At 44.5% G+C, this 21,304-nt stretch overlaps 1 protein-coding gene across 9 annotated transcripts in view; it reads right to left on the minus strand.

The window, feature by feature from the left end:
* NFASC (neurofascin) overlaps positions 1-21,304 on the minus strand; it is a 185,382-nt gene that overhangs the window by 80,435 nt on the left and 83,643 nt on the right. For all 9 annotated transcript variants that reach the window (XM_067033363.1, XM_067033381.1, XM_067033358.1 and 6 more), the window contains exon 2: positions 13,130-13,238. The gene's annotated coding sequence lies outside the window, so the exon portion shown is untranslated. The remainder of the gene's footprint in view (positions 1-13,129; positions 13,239-21,304) is intronic.

A 21,304-nucleotide genomic window follows, 5' to 3' on the forward strand; every position in this document is an offset into this window, starting at 1 on the left:
CTTCTCATAAAAGTTTTATTTTTTCAACAGTGGTCAAGGGCTTCTGCCTTTACTTATTTCATTCCCATTCACTCCTTATCCAACGACATCCTGGAACTCTCCTGTCTGGACCTCCCATTGGCCCCCCGATAGCCAAAACCAGTGTTCTCTGTCTTTATCTTGCCAGACCTCTTGGAGGCACTAACACTTGTTAACCACCCCATCTATCCCTCCTAACATCCTTTCCTCCTTGGCCTCTGAAACACCACCCCGGGGCCTCGTTTTCTCTCTAGGCCTTCTAACCTCCACGACGGCACTGATCACACTGCTGGATCCTCTTCTGCCTGATGTCCTCAGTGTCTCCATCAGGGTCCTGACCCTCCATCTCTATTCCCTGTCTTTGTTGGTGGTACACACCTAAGTCACCAAGCTAGACACCTGAAATCACCCTTAAATCCCACCTTTTCTCACATCTCACATCTAGGCACCAAGGCCCTTGGACTGTCTCCTTCCTGGTATATCTCTCATTCCCCCTCCCTTCTGCATGTTCCCACCTGTTTACCTCTGATAAATATCATGTCTCATGAACCACTGCAATAACCTCCCAATTGGTCTCCTTCCAATTCATTCTCCATGTTGCTATTACAGTGATTTTTCTAAACCCCCACCTGATCATGTCAGCGCTCTGCTGCAAACCTTTCCATTTCTCCCCATCAATCTATAAGATCAAATCCAAACCCCCAAGCATAGCATGTAAGGCTCTTTGAAATCAGGTTCCTGGAGGCCTCTCCAAGCCCACCCAAACCCTAAATGCTTCCTTACTGAATGCTGTGCCATTTTCTAAGCATACCACACCGTTTACAACCTCCATACTTTACCCGTGCCATCCCCTGTGCCTGGAAAGGCCTTCCCTCCTTGTCACGTGATTAATTCCTACTCAGTCTTCAAGACCTCACTGCTCAGACATCTTCTGCTCAGTGAAGAACTCCTTGTGCTTAGCCTGTGCCCCCCACCCCCAAGCAGAGCTGAGAGTCCCTCTCATCTCTCCTGTAGCTTAAACCGGCCTCTCTGAGGCCCTTAGCACACTGGTAAAACTATGTGATTAAATTAAGGCTTGGTGACCTTTTCTGTAAATGTCTAGACAGTAAATATTTTAGGCTTTGTAAGACAGACGGTCTCTGTCACAAGTACTGAACTTTACTATTAACAGTGTGAGGGCTGCCACAGACAATAAGTGAGCGGATGGGCATGGCTATGTTCTAATAAAACTTTATTTACAAAACACGCAGTGGGCTGGGATTGACCTGAGGGTTGTAGGTTGCTCACCACTGGCTCACACTTTCTCCCCTCTTTGCGGAATTCGTGAGGCACAGACAATGCCCTGATCATTTTTGTGTCCCTAGTGTCTGGCAGGGTCCCTGGCAGGAAATATTTATGGAAAGGAAGATCCAAGTAAAGATCTCAGTCCTGCCACTTATCTTTTGTAAATTACTTGTTTTCTAAGCCTTTTTTTTTTGCGGTACGCGGGCCTCTCACTGTTGTGGCCTCTCCCGTTGCGGAGCACAGGCTCCGGACGCGCAGGCTCAGCGGCCATGGCTCACGGGCCCAGCCGCTCCGCAGCATGCGGGATCTTCCCGGACCGGGGCACGAACCCGCGTCCCTTGCATCGGCAGGTGGACTCTCAACCACTGCACCACGAGCGAAGCCCCTAAGCCTTTTTTAAAATCTCAAAAATGGAAATAAATATTCCCGCTTTGCTTGCTGCAGATGCTCACTGTGAGAATCACATGAATAATGCATAGGAATGTGAAGCACAGTACAGATGGAAGCTGTTTCACTGTTCAAGTGACTCCACTACACACAGACCTTTATCAGGTAAGCCTAAGTCTTAGAGAGGGCCTGTGATCTGCCCATCGTTCTATCCATCTGCTGGCTGGTCTGGGGCTTAGCCACAGCCCACTCTCTGCCCTAAATCATCCTCCTTGCTCTGGGAGCAAAGCCCAGTGGTGAGGTTTCTTGACCACTTCTCCTCTCCCTGTCACTCCACCTGCCTTCTCCTAGATTCCAGATTCCACAGGTGCCCCTGGGCATGTGTGAAAGAGACTGTGTGTGTGACAGATGAATGGCTTGATGGCCTCCAAGGCCTCCCTGAGATTTGAGGATGGTCTCTGGGTTAGATTCAACAGGGTTAGAATCTGATGACCGACTGGTAGTGGATGGCGAGAAGGAAGATGGCATCAAAGTTTCTAGGTTGGGAAACTGGATTAGGATGACACATAACTGGCATCAAGAATAAAGAAAGGGGAAAAGTCTGGCAGTGGCTGCAGCTCAGGGGGATCATGAGCTTGGAACCAATTTCAGTTCGAAATGCTCAGGCTCATGAACAAAACAGTTCTGCAGGTAGTCTGAGGCTGTGCTCCTGAATTACTGCTTGGGGATATGCACACCAACAGATTAGTGCTATGAGGCCACGTGCCAACAACTAGCTCTTAGAATAAACTAATGGAATGACTAGAATAGTACTACAAGAACCAACTAAGGAATACACTCACACATCACTGCCACAGGATATTGTGGGGGAACAGAGAGATGATAAAAGCCCGACAGAGCCAACGCAAAACTCAGCCATTCTGCATGAGATTAAAACAAACAAACAAACAAACACGCAGCAGGGTTTATTACTGTAGGTGCCCAGAAGCAACCTGTTCAGAAATCAGAGAGAGGAGCTGAAACAAAAGAGGAAACAGAGGCATATCAAAATAAGTGAGGAAGGGCCGTGTGTGTGAGGTCTGAAAAGAGCTCAGAAGTATTCCAGACTGGGCTGGGGGGGGGGGGGTTCCCTGTAGACAGGCAGGCAGGCCCTCTTAGCTGGAACTCAGGACTAGGATATAAGGAATTTCTCAAGTAATCTGTTCCCAGTACAAACCAAGAACAGTTGTAAATGATTTATACATAAATATAAATCTGAGTGGCTCAGGTTACTGCTATAATAATCAGGTTTACCCTTACTTTCTGTTTTCTTTCTTGAAGAACAGAGAAAGAGCCAGTGTGTGTCCTCTATCCCATTTGTTTTGGCAGAAAAAAGTCGAGGAACTGGCCTAAGAGACAAAATCTACACTCTCTGTGCACCGTGCAAGCCCATGTGACCAGATCCCCCGCCCCGCTCAGCCTCCTCTCCCGCAGGTCCAGCCCAGACCTCACACCACTCCCCAGACGGGCCAGGTGCTTTCTGGACCTTTGGCCACACTCTGAAAAGGCTGGAAGTGCTATCCCCTTACCTCTCTGCAAGGCCCTGAGTGGCAACCTCTCCGCGATTCTGACGCTACTCTCCCACTGAAAGTGGGCTGCAATTTCCCCTGTGCTCTCCAGCACACTCTGTTCTAGGGGTCATTTCCTCCTGCCTGTGGGAATAGTTGCTCCAACACCCATCTCCTGCATCAGACTCTGAACTTCTTGAGGTCAGAGTCCATGTTTTGTCTCCCTTTGTAGTGAGACAGTACAATAAATATTTGTGGGGCGAGTGAACAGCCATCTTATCAGATATTTCCTATTACTGAGAGATATGCATCCCATCAATGAATTAGTATATTATAAACCCTTGATTAAATCACAAAGGATAAAAATTTGTTACATTATAAGCCTGAGTAATAAAAATAACAGCAATAACCTAATAATAATATCTATTAAGCATCCTATGAAGTAGATAGATCCTGTCCCTGCTCAGCAGACATATTCATCTCCTTTTTTCCTGAAATCCTCCCCCACTCCCTCTCAGGGTTTCTGTCTGATCGTAGTCAGGCCACCCTGCTTTCTCCAACCCACAGACAGACTCTCAGAATCTTGGGATTCAGCCGCTCTAGGCACTAACCCCGGAACGGCCATCACCTCCATTCCCAGCCTCCCCGCGTCCTCATCCCGAGCGCTGCCACTTAGCTGCCCTGGTTCTGAGGTCACCTTCAGCAGAGGGTTGCCCTGGGCACTGTGGAGGACCCTCCTCCCTGTTTCCCCTCCTACCTCAGGTCCCCTCCTCCTTTCCATCTCTCATGCCAAGGAAGGAACCATGCAACAGATGGTGACCCGAGCCCACTCCCTCCCTCCACTCACAGGCATCTGAAGGCCAGAGGGGTTTCCTAGGAAACTGGAAATGCCCCCTATTCGTGACCATCAGCCTGTCCCAAAGAGACAGAGCACCAAGCAGGGAGAAGGAAGATAGAGGGGTCTCTGGAAGAGGATGAGACAAGACGGGGAACCACAGGGGGAGCTCCCTGCCTTCCTCTTGAGAAAGCCCCACGGAAGCTTGATATCTCACATCTCCCCTTCACTGCCCACGAAATGACCGTAGTCTCAGCATCTTTATGAAGTCTCTCTGCCACGCAATCCTCCCACCTCCCCTTTATGGGGCTGTAACGACACTGAACCCTCCCGGGCCCAAGGACTTGGCAGCCTAAGAAAGCACTCACCAGCCTGCTTCTAGATCTGCCTCTCCCCCTGCCCAGGAGGGGAGACTCCGCTTCCTCCCTGTGTGGAGTTGAACCAGTTGTCTTATAGGATTTTCCAACAACTAAAGACACCTTGTTATGGGATTCAAGCCCCCTCCCCACTCCTCCCTTCTCAGGGTTGGAGGGGGGTGGTCTCCATCTGCTTGGTGGCTGTGTTTCATGCTTGGCTCCCTTGCATGGTCAGGGGGAGAGATCTGGGAGGAGTGAGGGGCTGTGTGTTTAACCATTGATAGGCTTCCGCTTGGTGGCAGGGCCACCAGTAGGTCTGGCCCCTCCTCTCCCTGCCTGGGCTAAGTTCACAGAGGCCAACAGGGTCTCAGCAGGAGTGCAGGGTGGGGTAACAACAGTATCAGGTGGCTCTGATTCCCGCCAGGAGGGGGACACCTGGGTTTAGGATTAAGGATTTGGCTGAAAACAGCTGTTTCCTGCTCAACACCCAGAACTAATCTATAGATTGAAACCTGAACCACTTGGCTATTTATTAAGTTGGGGGTGAGGGAAGGAGGGGTCAGAAAAGAAGAAAGGGGGAAGGGACCTTTTCCTCAAGGTGCCCACCATAAATATCTAGTGAATTTCTCGTGTTCACTCCAGGCTCTCTGGGGCACAAAGCACTTGCAGGGCACCTTGGTGTGCAAAAGCCACCAGGCAGCCAGGATCCACATGAAGGCTGCGCCCACCAGGAAAGTGCCCCCCTTCTAGGGGGAAAGGCGCAGGCACCTCACTGAGGGGGCAGAGCTGGTTGAGTCACTAAGTCAACAGAGCTTGGACATAAGAGACCTGCTGCATACTTTTTCACAACATACTTTTTCATAATTCTGAAACACAGAATTACCACATGACCCAGCAATCCACTCCTGGGTATATAACCAAAGAGAACTAAAAATGTATGTCCACATCAGAACTTAAACATGAATGTTCACAGTAGCATAACTGATCATAGCTAAAAAGTTGAAACAACCTAAATGTCCATCAACTGATGATGCTTAAGTAAAATGTGGTATATCTATATATATAAAGGAATATTATTCAGCCATAAAAAAGGAATGACATATCGACACATGCTACAACATGGATGAACCTTGAAAACATCATGCTAACTGATTTGTGTGGATCTACAACAAATCTTTTAACCATCTGCTTACAGTGGACCTTTAGATTATTTTTCTTTATTTTTTCTCCATCACCAAAATGCTACAATGAACACCCTTGTACATACAACCCCATATATGGAAGACGTGGGGTTGCTGCCTTATCCTGTTTCTTTGACCCCAGGCCAACTGGAGCCTGACACATCTTAGCCTGGAATAGCAAGACAGCCCAAAGTATACAGGCAGCTGGGTCCACAGACCAGCCCTGGACAGCCGACTGCACAGGCTGGCAGTTGCTGGGCACATTGGGAGGGATATCGCTGGTGCTATAATCCAACCAAGCCAGCTTTCTGAAGTTCTTTGGGGCTGTCCATTTTCTCCTCATTATTATTGCTTATTCATTCATCCTCCCAGAGGCAGGACTGGGAAACATACATGGAATGGAAAAGACTCTCAAATGTAGTCAGTATAGCTGCCTGTTAGCTGATGTGACACGCTGTGCAGGGGCTGTCTTCAATAAGGTTTGTGGATATCTGTGAATTTCCCTTATTCCGGCTCCACTCACTGCCCCTGCTCGGGGTTAACTGAGCTCTGACCAGTTTTCTTATAGAGATTAGCAGGTAAAGCAAATTGCAAAGGGAACAAAAGTTAACATGTAGGGTATGCAGACAGCCTCCACCTTGGAGACATCAGCTCCGAGACACAGGAAACAATCTTCCCTAGGTGGAGGGAGAAATTCTGCCACCTCCAAGAAGGAGAAGCAGAGCCCCCACTTCTCTACAACTTAAGAACCAACTTCACACTCATCTCCCTGTTTTCTACCCTCAGGGAGAAAGTTTCACAGCAATTAGACACACATCTTCTTCACAGCTGGAGGGAGAAGAGAGAGAGCTGTGAAGCTCTCCACCCACCTCCAAATTGGGGAGAAGACACCCGGGACAGCAGAGCCGGCCCCCCTGGGCCTGTTAGTAAAGGGAAATGGCTCTGAGGAAGGCTGGAGGGGGAAGTAATCATAATCCTATGGACATAATCCTATGTGTCTAAGGGTACAGCCCAATATTTAGGAAGGGTAAGAAGGAGTGACCTGAGTGGGAGAGAAGGTAGAGGCTGAAGGTAGAAGGTCTGAAAGGGAGGCTTGGATTTAGTATGAGGAGACCTAGCGGTCCTCAAAACATGAAACACAGAATTACCACATGACCCAGCAATCCACTCCTGGGTATATAACCAAAGAGAACTAAAAATGTATGTCCACATCAGAACTTAAACATGAATGTTCACAGTAGCATAACTGATCATAGCTAAAAAGTTAAAACAACCTAAATGTCCATCAACTGATGATGCTTAAGTAAAATGTGGTATATCTATAAAGGAATATTATTCAGCCATAAAAAAGGAATGACATATCGACACATGCTACAACATGGATGAACCTTGAAAACATCATGCTAAGTAAAAGAAGCCAGACACAAAAGACCACATATTGTACCATTCCATTTATATGAAATATCCGGAATAGGCAAATCTACATTAGTGGGAAATAGATTAGTGATTGCCTAAGGCTAGAGGAAGACCAGGGTCAGGGGTGGGGAGAGGAGTGACTGATAATGGGTATGGGTTTTTTTGGTGAAAGTGGAAGGTAATTAAAATGTTCTAAAATTAATTATGGTGATTGGTGCCCAATTCGGTGAATATATTAAAAATCAGTGCATTGTATACTTTATTTTTTTTCAAATTTATTTTTTATTGAAGTATAGTTGATTAACGAGTTGTATATGTTATATAGGTGAATTGTATGGTATGTGAAGTATATCTCAATAAAGTTGTTATTTAAAATATCAATGAGAAAAAAGAATTAATTACATAAGAACTTGGAAGACTTTGTTAGAAAACTGTGATACTTCAAAAAGGGAAATGAATGATTAAATTTATAAATGCAGTTTCAAATGTTCAAAGGAATTTAACTAAGTTTATTAATAGAATCAAACAAGTGAGTGTTAAAATTTATGAGATTTATGAAGAGCATTGTAAAATTTGTCAGTTGAAATGAAAAATTAGGTTTGGGGATTCCTAACTTTAACATATTGAATATTGATTTTTTAAAAAAGACCTAGGGCTAAGTTCCTGGATGCCACCCAGAACAAGTCACTGTTTGTCTAGTCCCTATCTCCACAGTAAACTGCAAAATGCTGTACAAAGGGAATGCTGCAGAAAGAACAGCCTGAAACCTCAATCTCTGTCTTGGCAGCTTTCCTAAAGGGTGATAGCTGTACAAACCCCTAGCCACCTTTCTTTCAAACCCCAGCTCCTCATTCTAGTGACTGACCAATGCGTTCCCAGGCTCCCTGAGTGGGGTGTCCATTTGGAGTCTGGGCCTCTGTCCATCTGAGGAGCTACCATCTGGACCCATCTGCTCAAACGTCACTCAGGTTAAGCTGCTTACTCCACCCTCTATTGGCGGGATTCCAAGCCTAGTTTCGACAGACTAGGGTTCTAAAGCCATCTGAAAACCATAGGATGAGCTCAAGCGGGGGAAAAAAAAGGGGCGGCGGCGGGGGGGGCGGGTAGGTAAGACTATTGAAGAAGCTTGGGATGAGGGAAAGAGAGATGACCTCCAGCTCCTTAACCGGACTGTGAGCTTCTTGAGGGTGAGGGCAGTGGCTTCTACCTTTTTCCTGTGTTCTTCATAGAAGCGGGCACCATCTCAAAGCAGAACAGGGCTAGCTAAGAAGATGCAGACCAGGGGAAACACACCAGACATGGATTCTGAGATGCAGCTTCAAGAGTAAGTGACGTAGTATAATCCCTCTGGCACATGGAAGGGGCATGGACTTGCAAGCCACACACCTGAGTTTCAATCCCACCTCAGCCATTTACCTGCTGCATGGTTTTCGGCAATTTGTTTACTCTCCCTCTTAGAGCCTCAGTTTTCTTGTCTTTGAACAGGATAATACACTTACTTATTATAAGATTATTTTGATGATTATTAACTGAGTTGATTTAATTCATTTTAAATGAATTAATGGGCTAATGTTTATGTATAGCATCTAACACAAGGCCTGGCCCAAACTAAGCATTCAAAAACTATTGGTCATTTCCCCACAAGTTACAGCTGGTGCAATGCTTTGCTACCTGACTTTGGACAAGCTGGACTTTCGAACCTACAGATCTATTTTGTAGATGTACAAAGTACACAATGCCTGTGCTAATGACCATACGTTAGCTCTGTGGCCAAGGAGTTATTATTCATTCTTAGAGCTGACATACGGTTATCTACACAAGTGTTGTCTACTGTGGACCAGAGAGAAGGGAGGTTCCTGCAAGATTCCAGACCAGCCAAAGCAGCTCTGCGCTGCCCTCTCTCCTGCCTTTACCCTGGCCTCCTTAACCAAAGTGCTTCAAACTCCTGTAGACCACCCTGCACGGCCCCAATCGCGCCCTTGTTCATTCCAGCTTCTTCCACCAGTGGTCCATGACCTACGACATCAACTGCACCAGACTGGAGTCAACCTCAATAGAGCCAGGTCAGTTCTTCTGAAGCTTCCATCCTGCTGTCCATATTGGCCTAGCTGCTGATATTCCAAGGATTGCACAACCCCGGTTGCATTTTTAGGATTCCTGTCTGACATGATAAGGAGGCACAGGGAGGAAAAGACTAAGACAGCAGGAGGGCGCAGCATCTCTTCTTCCTCTCTCTCCAGCCCTCTGCATTCACATCCAACACAGACATCGGTCTGGATCCAACTGCCATCCTGGCAGGCTTCTACAGGCTGGAGGAGATGTGAAAATACAGGCGCGTGGATGAGGGGAGGTGGAACAGACAGGGGAAGGTTGTTTCCTGCATTATAAGATGCACCATTTGTCTAGAAGTCTGGTGCAAAGTGCTGGCTATTAAGCTCACACCGAAGACACCATTGGTTCCAGCGGTGTAGGGAAAAGCTTTGTGTTAATGCCCAGAGTGAGTGCATACACCTGCTTGCAGAAGGGCCTCCCTTTGCTATAGTCTATCATCCTCCATTAGAAATGGAAACTCACAGGGTGACATGCTGTGTCAAACCCAACAGCCCAGCCTCCAGTAAAAAGGTGGGTTTAGTCAGGCAGCAAGGAAGGCTGAGAGAGGTGTAGAAGCGATTGCATCACCTCGGCAGAAACGAGGTAGATAGCACACGCTATTGAGGGGAATAGCTTTCACAGCTGCCAGCTGTGGCTCCACACCTAGCCCTGCAGATCTCAGCGCCCAGGAGAAGGTGGCTAAGCATGGATGCTGCCTCAGGGGCCCGGAATTGGTCCTGGGGCAGGGAGTGCGGAGGCAAAACAGTTCCTAATGCAGTTCCACTGCCCTTCCCCAATCATCCCACAGCGGTGTGTCCTGAGCGCACGTTGGCCACAGCAGCCTGTTGTAATGTTTCTGGAGAGAGAGGGCCCAGCTTCTCACCAACGGGCAGAGGGGCTGAGGAGTGTGCGTGCCATTAACCAAATGACTCCATTTGAGAAACTGAAGGCCTGGGGGAGCTGGGTGGTTCTTCTGCCTTGCATCAAAGGGCAGGTGTCTGCTTTGAGTGCCTGGCGAGGCCCAGGTGCTGAAGCACTGGGGCAGGGCAGAGACGGGATGGGAGAGATTAGTCGTGTGGGAAGGTGCCTCATGCTGGGGCTGCAGGAGGAGGAGGCGGGGAGGAGACCTGTGCTGCAGAGCAGATGCCTGGGGCCGCTCCAGATGGCAGTGGCCCAGAACAAAAGGAGAAGAGCCAGAGGGAAGGAGGACAGAGAGACAGAGGACTTGCTCCTCTGAGGCTTCCCAAGTGGAGAGACAAAATCAGATTTTTACCTGGAACCTGGCCGGAGGCTTGCTCAGAAACATCTCCGCAGCCCCAAACCACCCTGAAAACACCCTGCAACCCCAAGCCCAAGTGGTCAACCATGTGGGTCCCAGAGCTGGAGAACTGCTGGGATATTCGAATTCAGGTACTGCCACTTTCTCAGCTGCGGTGCTCTGAGCAGGTTCCTCCACCTTTCTGTATTTCTGTCACCGGTAAAATGTGGGTAACAATGGGCCCTATTTCACAGGGTTACTGTGAAGAGGATTAAATGGAAAATGCACAGCGCTGGCAGCTGGGGAGTCCTCCAGTGCTGATTCTGGCAAGGATGGCTGTTACCACCTCTAAAGAACCGGGCCAGACCCCCGCAGAGCTTAGTGGTCCTCACGTGGCCATGTGCGTGCACTCTTTTCTTCTTCTGTTAAAAGTTTCCCTGTGTGTCTGAAGGTCCTCTGATCCTTTGACACTTCCTGAAGTGTGGGTGCCTCAGACTGGAGGAGGCAGTGTGGCGTCCCAGCAAGAAAAACGGCCCACAATTCAGGACATCCGAGTTCTTCCTTTTTTAAAAAAAAATTACTTATTTTATTTATTTTTGGCTGCGCTGGGTCTTTGTTGCTGTGTGAGGGCTTTCTCTAGTTGCGGCGAGCAGGGGCTACTCTTCGTTGCGGTGCACGGGCTTCTCATTGCGGTGGCTTCTGTTGTTGCGGAGCATGGGCTCTAGGTGCTTAGGCTTCAGTAGTTGTAGCACATAGGCTCAGTAGTTATGGCTCGTGGGCTCTGGAGCGCAGGCTCAGTAGTTGTGGTGCACGGGCTTAGTTGCTCCACGGTATGTGGGATCTTCCCGGACCAGGGCTCGAACCCGTGTCTTCTACACTGGCAGGCGGATTCTTAACCACTGCGCCACTAGGGAAGCCCCAGGACATCTGAGTTCTAATATGAGTTCTGTTGCTGTTCGTTTTGTGGACGTTGGAGAAGTAACTTCTTGAGCCTCATTATCAATCAAAAGCGAATGATGATGCCAGCCTTGCCCACATCACAGAATTATCATGAAAGTCAAATGCCACAACTAATGTAAATGAATGCACTGTAAAAATATAGTGAACCAATATTAGGTTCCAATTTTAGGGCTGGTGGATTAGACGGAAGTGTCCAGAGGTATAAGCTAGAATAGGTTTGCTTTGCATCAGGCAGGATGCAGCAGGGTGTGACTCTGGCTGCCAGTCAGATGTGCTGCTGGGTAGTGACATTGCTGTCATCAGAGAAGGTGGGGGGGCTCCCAGGTTCCTTAGGCAGGGATCTGGTTAGGCAACCCAGAGTATGTGTGCCCAGGGAGGAGTGTGGAGGGGCCTTAGGAGGGGGCACAGAGATAGAAAGTAGGGTGGGTTCATGAAAAAGTGCCAAGAGAGGGGCCACAGAGACCACAAAGCTGGACTAACCCCTGATTCTGGCACAACCTGGGGATCTGTTCCCATGCTGTTTTGCATATATTTACAGGCCCATTATAATAACCTGTACACGATTTTTGCAATCAGAGTCCTCCAAATACAAACCAAAAGAATAGTGTCCCCCTCTGCTACTGCCAGTATGTTAAAGTTCAATACTTAGGTGAAAAAGTCCTGTGTCAGACGGATTTCCCTGGTGGTCCCTGAAACCTGACACTGTTCTAAGGCAAGTCGTAGAGAACCCACACAGAAACTGCGTTCGTAAAACAAGTACATCTGAGCCGCTGTTGATATGACAAATAATTTCATTTACTGAATACCTAGTATAAGCCAGGCACAGTGCAGGGCTCTTTATATGTTTAATCTTTACAACAAGATGTTCATTATTATCCCTACTGTGTAAACCTAGAGTGGTTTGAAACTTTCCTACAGTCACAAAGCAAGGACTGCCAGAATCCATGTCATCAGCGTATCTGTTCCTACCTTTCAACTCCCTCCCTGCCTGCATCCTCCCAGCCCAAATCTCCAACTCTTTCTGGGAGAACGGAAGCCATCTGAAAAGGGAGTTGGAGCAATGAGGCTGAGATGCCCACACTCAAGAACAGGGAAACCTTTCTCTGTTCAGTCCTCCAGGTCAGACTCCGCCAGCCCAGAAGCCTCCAGGCTGCTAGCGTGTGATTCAATGCCAATTACCCCTTGGTTAAATTTGTAGCCCTTATTTCTTGCATGTACTCCCCTACCATCCCTGCCTTGAGTCTAAGACAGGAGTTGCTGGGAGCAGCAAGAAATTTTACCCCAGAATGGAACAATGCAGACCCTGGACACAGGGTGTGGCTTCAGTGATGTCAGCTTCAGCTGTTTACGGTGCCCTGGACAGCTGTCCATCTGCCAGGGCCCACTGCTCCGCCCAGAGGAGGGGTTCTCAGACTGCCCCCCATATGCTGGGGCTGTCACTCAGGAGGCTCCCAGGTTGTGGAGGCCAGGCTAAGGGGGAGTGAGGGCCACAAACACAGCTGTTTCCCAATTTTTCAATTGAAGTGAACAGTCGGGACAATGGCAGGGCTAATGCCGGCTCACTGCATCTGCTGGAGAAAAAGGAACAAATGCTTCCCCAAAGTCAGCCTCCTGGCCTAGGAGAGCCTTGAGGTCTGGCTCTGTGGCCAACTCTGGGGAGAAGGAAGGAGATGTCCCCTCAGAAAATTCCAGGGCCTGAAACGTCTCTCATCAAAGAGAAGGGGCAGGAGGTGAGAATTCCTTCCCACCCTAACCCTGAGACACGGGGCCCAGGCCCAGGCCCAAGCCCCACTCACCGTCTCTGCCTCATTCAGCCTCCTTCCTGTAACACCAGAGGGGGCTCCCTTCCAGTCTGCAGCGGGAAGGAACACTCCAGCGTCCCAAATTGCACATAAGTCAATCAACCTGTCACAAAGCAAGCACAAAGAAGAACCCCAGGGTCACTTTAGGAAAGGAAAAGAAAAGGCTTTGTGCTTTGCAGCTTGTTCATTCACTGGGAAATTACATCTTTGTCCACACCCATTTGGACAGTTTTACATAGCATAACAGCATATTTGTTCACAGAAATTCAAAGCACTCTGCAAGAAATGGGACAGATTCTGCAAGGTGCCTAAGCATGCTGGACTTTGGGAAGGGGGGATCATCTCTCTCTTCATAAGATCATTATTGTGGCCTGACATCATAATCGAATTGCTGAATCCCTAGTCACCTGAAGGAGTTAAGCTATTCCTCAAAGAATCTCTCCTACACCCAAGGGAGAATTTACCCATAATTATCTCATTAATTTTTTTACTTAGGAGAACTATTATGTTTTTCTTCGCCATCTAAAGATAATCAAACCAAGTTCACCATAAATAAATTACCCATTAAAAGGAGATCTAATTTTAGTGTTAGGAGACATGGGTTTTAGGTCCTAGCTTGTTTTATCATTTTGCATGGATCACGTCCCTACATGTGACTCATTTTCTTCATCTGTTAAATGGGGAGAAGGTACAGGACAGTGGGTCAGACCACTAGACTATTAGTTGGCATTTCAAGGGTTCAAGTCCCAGGTCTGGTCCTTTGGGGCAATCATTTAGCCTTTCTCACTACAGATAACATACCTCACTTAATCATTTGCTTTAACATTAAAATGTGTCTGCAGAAAATGGCCACATCCACCTTTGTAGAGGGGAATGCGGCAATATCTATCAAAATCAGTATGCATTTACTCTGTCCCAGTAGCCTCAGTTCTAGGAATCTTTTTGAAATATATTTTACATGATGCCCAAGTTGTGACCTATAGGATTATTGTCAAGTGAAAAAAAACACAACAGGAAAAAGTGTGCTTAATATGCTACCATTTATTTAAGAAAGAGAGAATGAATGCAAAGATATATATGTATTTGCTTATATTCTGAAAGACAATAAAAGGATAAAGCATAAAATAAGATTTAAAGGACTTATAGAGAGGGGGAGGAATGAGGTGGAGGGAACAGGGATATTGAATATTGAATATACCTTGTTTTGTGGATTTGCTTTGGAACATGTAAATATTTGACATAATTATAAGGAACAATACTTTTGAAAGAAATTCCTAAAATGAAAGTGTAGCAAATGAGTCTGTATGTCCAGCTGGCTGGCATAACTACACATAGAGAAATTAAAACACAGTAATTTGACTGTATATCCTTGGCGGGATATACCCTAAGAATAAAAAGAACTGCCCCATTCCCCCCAACCCAAAATACTAAACTGTTTTCAATAATCACATTATTGATGAAGCTATGGTATTATTATTTTTGTTGTTATTCTGAGACTTTTGTATGTGTATTGTGGGATAAACCAAATGAGTAATAATATTTATATTACTGAAAAACAAGAGTTTCCTATTGCAGGAAGATACAAATGTAAGCTCGATGAGATCAGGTTGAAATTTTGTAGTCCTGATTGTGAACTGGGAGTATCAGGATGAACTCCATATGTTTTATGTTACATCCAACCATACACACACACACACACACACACACACACACACACACACACACACACACACACACACACTGCCTAGCAAGGCCTAGAAACAAAGATCATCCTGGAAGGAATGAGTACCCCTAGCAATCAGATTATGTACTCTATATACCATCCCCCCCAAAGAAATCAGGCTTCCTTGGAGAAGGGTCTGAAGCAGCAAATATATAAGATGAGCCTAGAACATCTTGTCACACCACAAAAGCAAACAAAGCGTCAAAGATTACTAGAGTTGGGGGGACCTTCAAGATGGCAGAGGAGTAAGACGTGGAGATCACCTTCCTGCCCACAAATACATCAAAAATACATCTCCATGTGGAACAACTCCTACAGAACACCTACTGAACACTGGCAGAAGACCTCAGACCTCCCAAAAGGTGCCTGAGGGTGACCTATACGCAGAGGTGGGGCCCAAACCAAAGCTGAACCCTGGGAACTCTGCAAACAAAGAATAGAAAGGGAAATTTCTCTGTGCAGCCTCAGGAGCAGTGGATTAAACCCCACAATCAACTTGATGTACCCTGCATCTGTGGAATACCTGAAGAGACAATGAATGTTCCCAAAATTGAGGCAGCAGACTTTAGGAGCAACTGTAGACTTGGGGTTTGCTGTCTGCGACTGATTAGTTTCTGATATTTATGTTTATCTTAGTTTAGTTTTTAGCACGTGTTAACATTGGTGGATTTGTTTATTGGTTTGGTTGCTCTCTTCTTTTCTTTTAAAACTATTATTATTATTTTATGTTAATAATTTTTCTTTTTAATTTTTTTCTTTTTTTTTTTTCTTCCTCCCTTTTCTTCTGAGCTGTGTGGCTGACAGGCTCTTGGTACTCCAGCCTGGTGTCAGGTCTGAGCCTCTGAGGTAGGAAAGCTGAGTTCAGGACACTGGACCACCAGAGAACTCCTGGCCCCATGTAATATCAATCAGTGAAAGCTCTCCCAGAGATCTCCGTCTCAATGCTAAGACCCAGTTCCACCCAATGGCTAGTAAGCTCCAGGGCTGGATGCCCCATGTCAAACAACTAGTAAGACAGGAACACAACCCCACCCATTAGCAGAGAGGCTGCCTAAAATCATAAGAAGTTCAGACACCCCAAAACATACCACCAGACGCAGCCCTGCCCACCAGAGAGACAAGATCCAGCCCCACCCACCAAAACACAGGCACAAGTCCCCTCCACCAGGAAGACTATACAAGGCACTGAATCAACCTCACCTACTGGGGGCAGATACCAAAAACAACAGGAACTACGAACCTGCAGCCTGCAAAAAGGAGACCCCAAACACAGTAAGTTAAACAAAATGAGAAGACAAAAATATGCAGCAGATGAAGGAGCAAGGTAAAAACCCACCAGACCAACCAAATGAAGAGGAAATAGGCAGTCTACCTGAAAAAGAATTCAGAGTAATGATCGTAAAGATGATCCAAAAACTTGGAAATAGAATGGAGAAAATACAAGAAATGTTTAACAAGGACCTAGAAGAATAAAGAGCAAACAAACAACGGTGAGCAATACAATAAATGAAATTAAAAATTCTCTAGAAGGAATCAGTAGCAGAATAACTGAGGCAGAAGAATAGATAAGTGACCTGGAAGATAAAATAGTGGAAATAACTACTGCAGAGCAGAATAAAGAAAAAAGAATGAAAAGAATTGATGACAGTCTCAGGGACCTCTGGGACAACATTAAATACACCAACATTCGAATTATAGGGGTCCCAGAAAAAGAAGAAGGAAAAAAAGGGACTGAGAAAATATTTGAAGAGATTATAGTTGAAAACTTCCCAAACATGGGAAAGGAAATAGTCAATCAAGTCCACGAAGAGCAGAGAGTCCCATACAGGATAAATCCAAGGAGAAACATGCTAAGACACATATTAATCAAACTATCAAAAATTAAATACAGAGAAAAACTATTAAAAGCAGCAAGGGAAAAGCAACAAATAACATACAAGGGAATCCCCATAAGGTTAACATCTGATCTTTCAGCAGAAACTCTGCAAGCCAGAAGGGAGTGGCAGGACATATTTAAAGTGATGAAAGGGAAAACCTACAACCAAGATTACTCTACCCAGCAAGGATCTCATTCAGATTCGACGGAGAAATTAAAACCTTTACAGACAAGCAAAAGTTAAGAGAATTCAGCACCACCAAACCAGCTTTACAACAAATGCTAAAGGAACTTTTCTAGGCAGGAAACACAAGAGAAGGAAAAGACCTACAAAAACAAACCCAAAACAATTAAGAAAATGGTAATAGGAACATACATATTGATAATTACCTTAAATGTAAATGGATTAAGTGCTCCAACCAAAAGACATAGACTGGCTGAATGGATACAAAAACAAGACCCGTATATATGCTGTCTACAAGAGACCCATTTCAGACTTAGGGACACATATAGACTGAAAGTGAGGGGATGGAAAAAGATATTCCATGCAATTGGAAATCAAAAGAAAGCTGGAGTAGCAATTCTCATATCAGACAAAATAGACTTTAAAATAAAGACTATTATAAGAGATAAAGAAGGACACTAGTGATCAAGGGATCAATCCAAGAAGAAGATATAACAATTGTAAATATTTATGCACCCAACATAGGAGCACCTCAATACATAAGACAAATACTAACAGACATAAAAGGGGAAATCGACAGTAACACAATCATAGTAGGGGACTTTAACACCCCACTTTCACGAATGGATAGATATCCAAAATGAAAATAAATAAGGAAACACAAGCTTTAAATGACACATTAGACAAGATGGACTTAATTGATATTTATAGGACATTCCATCCAAAAACAACAGAATATACTTTCTTTTCAAGTGCTCATGGAACTTCTCCAGAATAGATCATATCTTGGGTCATAAATCAAGCCTTGGTAAATTTAAGAAAATTGAAATCATATCAAGTATCTTTTCCAACCACAACACTATGAGACTAGATATTAATTACAGGGAAAAAAACGTAAAAAATACAAACACATGGATGCTAAACAATATGCTACTAAATAACCAAGAGATCACTGAAGAAATCAAAGAGGAAATCAAAAAATATCTAGAAACAAATGACAATGAAAACATGATGACCCAAAACCTATGGGATGCAGCAAAAGCAGTTCTAAGAGGGAAGTTTATAGCAATACAATCCTACCTCAAGAAACAAGCAACATCTCAAATAAGCAACCTAATCTTACACCTAAAGCAATTAGAGAAAGAAGAAGAAGAACAACAAAAAACCCCCAAAGTTAGCGGAAGGAAAGAAATCATAAAGATCAGATCAGAAATAAATGAAAAAGAAACGAAGGAAACAATAGCAAAGATCAATAAAACTAAAAGCTGGTTCTTTGAGAAGATAAACAAAATTCATAAACTATTAGCCAGACTCATCAAGAAAAGAAGAGAGAAGACTCAAATCAACAGAATTAGAAATGAAAAAGAAGTAATAGCTGACACTGCAGAAATGAAAAGGATCATGAGAGATTACTACAAGCAACTATATGCCAATAAAATGGACAACCTGGAAGAAATGGACAAATTCTTAGAAATGCACAACCTGCCGAGATTGAACCAGGAAGAAATAGAAAATATAAACAGACCAATCACAAGCACTGAAATTGAAAGTGTGATTAAAAATCTTCCAACAAACAAAAGCCCAGGACCAGATGGCTTCACAGGTGAATTCTATCAAATATTTAGAGAAGAGCTAACACCCATCCTCAAACTCTTCCAAAATATAGCAGAGGGAGGAACACTCCCAAACTCGTTCTACAAGGCCACCATCACCCTGATATCAAAACCAGACAAAGATGCACAAAAAAAGAAAACTACAGGCCAATATCACTGATGAACATAGATGCAAAAATCCTCAACAAAATAGTAGCAAACAGAATCCAACAGCACATTAAAAGGATCACACACCATGATCAATTAGGGTTTATCCCAGGAATGCAAGGATTGTTCAATATACGCAAATCAATCAACGTGATACACCATATTAACAAACTGAAGGATAAAAACCATATGATCATCTCAGTAGATGCAGAAAAAGCTTTCAACAAAATTCAACACGCATTTATGATAAAAACTCTCCAGAAGGTAGGCACAGAGGGAACCTACCTCAAAATAATAAAGGCCACATATGACAAACCCACAGCCAACACTGTTCTCAATGGTGAAAAACTGAAACCATTTCCTCTAAGATCAGGAACAAGCAAGGTTGCCCACTCTCACCACTATTATTTAACATAGTTTTGGAAGTTTTAGCCACAGAAATCAGAGAAGAAAAAGAAATAAAAGGAATCCAAATCGGAAAAGAAGTAAAACTGTCACTGTTTGTAGATAACATGATACTATATGTAGAGAATCTAAAGATGCTACCAGAAAACTACTAGAGTTAATCCATGAATTTTGTAAAGTAGCAGGATACAAAATTAATGCACAGAAATCTCTTGCATTCCTATACACTAACGATGAAAAACCTGAAAGAAAAATTAAGGAAACACTCCTATTTTCCATTGCAACAATAAGAATAAAATTCCTAGGGATAAACCTACCTAAGGAGACAAAAGACCTGTATGCAGAAAACTGTAAGGCACTGATGAAAGAAATTAAAGACGATACAAACAGATGGAGAGATATACCACGTTCTTGGATTGGAAGAATCAACATTGTGAAAATCATTATACTACCCAAAGCAACGTACAGATTCAATGCAACCCCTATCAAATTACCAATAGCATTTTTCACAGAACTAGAACAAAAATTTCACAATTTGTATGGAAACTCAAAAGACCCCGAATAGCCAAAGCAATCTTGAGAAAGAAAAACAGAGCTGGAGGAATCAGGCTCCCTAACTTCAGACTAGGGGAACCTAGGGACAGGAGAGGAATAGAGACACAGACATAGAGAATGGACTTGAGGACACGGGGAGGTGGAAGGGTAACCTGGGACGTAGTGAGAGAGTAGCACTGAAATATATATACTACCAAATGTAAAATAGATAGCTCGTGGAAAGCAGCTGCATAGCACAGGGGGATCAGCTCGGTGCTTTGTGACCATCTTAGAGCGGTGGGATAGGTAGGGTGGGAGGGAGAAGCAAGAGGGAGGAGATATGGGGATATATGTATACATATAGCTGATTCACTTTGTTATACAGCAGAAAGTAACACAACATTGTAAAGCAACTATACTCCAATAAAGATGTTAAAAAAAGAAAAAAAAAGATTACTAGAGTTATGCCAAAAGAACTTGGAAGCTACCCAGCATAAGGTGTCCCTGGTCAAGTTGAGCATTAAAAAGGATCATGACTACAATAGGTTGAAACATAACAAATGTGTTTAAACATTTAAATCTTATAAATCCCTAGTAATATTCTTTAAAACCCCAAATAACCCGTGAGTCACCTTTTAGGGATGTTAGGAATACAATTTATTATTTTAAAATCTGGTCAATAAAGCAAAAGAGGGATGAGTAGTTAGAGGTATCGCTGAGACAAGACTGGCCTTGTACTGATCATTGTTGAAGAGAGTGATAGATACATCAGGTTCATTATATTATTCTCTCTTCTTTGTAATATATTTTCAAAATAAAAAATAAACTTTAAATGATAGAACAGGTTGAGAAATGAGAAATCTTAGAATGTCTTGAAACTCTTTAGAACCATAGTCATTTAATCCTAACAACAATCCTATATGGTGACCAAGGATATAGATATTGTTATCCCTACTTTATCCTGGAGGAAAGAAGTGTAAAGAATCCTTTGAGTCAGGATTCAAGCCCACATGTTCTTAGCCCAAAGGCTCACTATTTCAGAGCTGCCTCTTTAATATTCTCATCTTTTATATCTGCATTAATAAAACTTTCCTTACCTATATGAGGTTAATGGGGGGCTGCAATGAGAAAAGTACTTGGAAAACAAATCTTTGTATAAATATTTTGCTGTCATTTGAAAACTGGGGATCAGATATGCCCTATATGGTTGCTATGAGGATCCACTGAGAACTGTGATTTGAAGATAGATAGACAGATATCAAGAGAGAGAAACAGAAAACCCTCAAAGATGAGTGAGGTTGCAATTACCCTGATACCTCTATCATCACTCACAGGACTTCAGGGTTAAATTAGAAGTGCGGCTTCAAACGCAGGGTCTAGACTCTCCAGCTGACCCAGGGATAGGAAGGTTCCAGGAGGGACACATGATGCTCTGGGGACGATCAGGGATCAAGAAACACACCTGATACCCTGCAAGCTGCAAGAAGAGCAGCTCTGAGGCCCAGCTGGGTGGGGACCATGGCCAGGTTGCTGGGCATCTCAGGCACTGCCTCCAGGTTCCAGAAGGTCAGACACCTGCTCTCTCTTGGTGTTCATATCTTAATGTCTGCCTGGAGAGTACCTACAGATCTCTTCTCAGCAAATGTTCATTCTCAGATTGTCCTTCCCTCTGCCACAGAAGGAAAGT

The sequence above is a fragment of the Kogia breviceps genome, chromosome 1 (assembly GCF_026419965.1).
Source record: "Kogia breviceps isolate mKogBre1 chromosome 1, mKogBre1 haplotype 1, whole genome shotgun sequence".
Classification (NCBI taxonomy): domain Eukaryota; kingdom Metazoa; phylum Chordata; class Mammalia; order Artiodactyla; family Physeteridae; genus Kogia; species Kogia breviceps.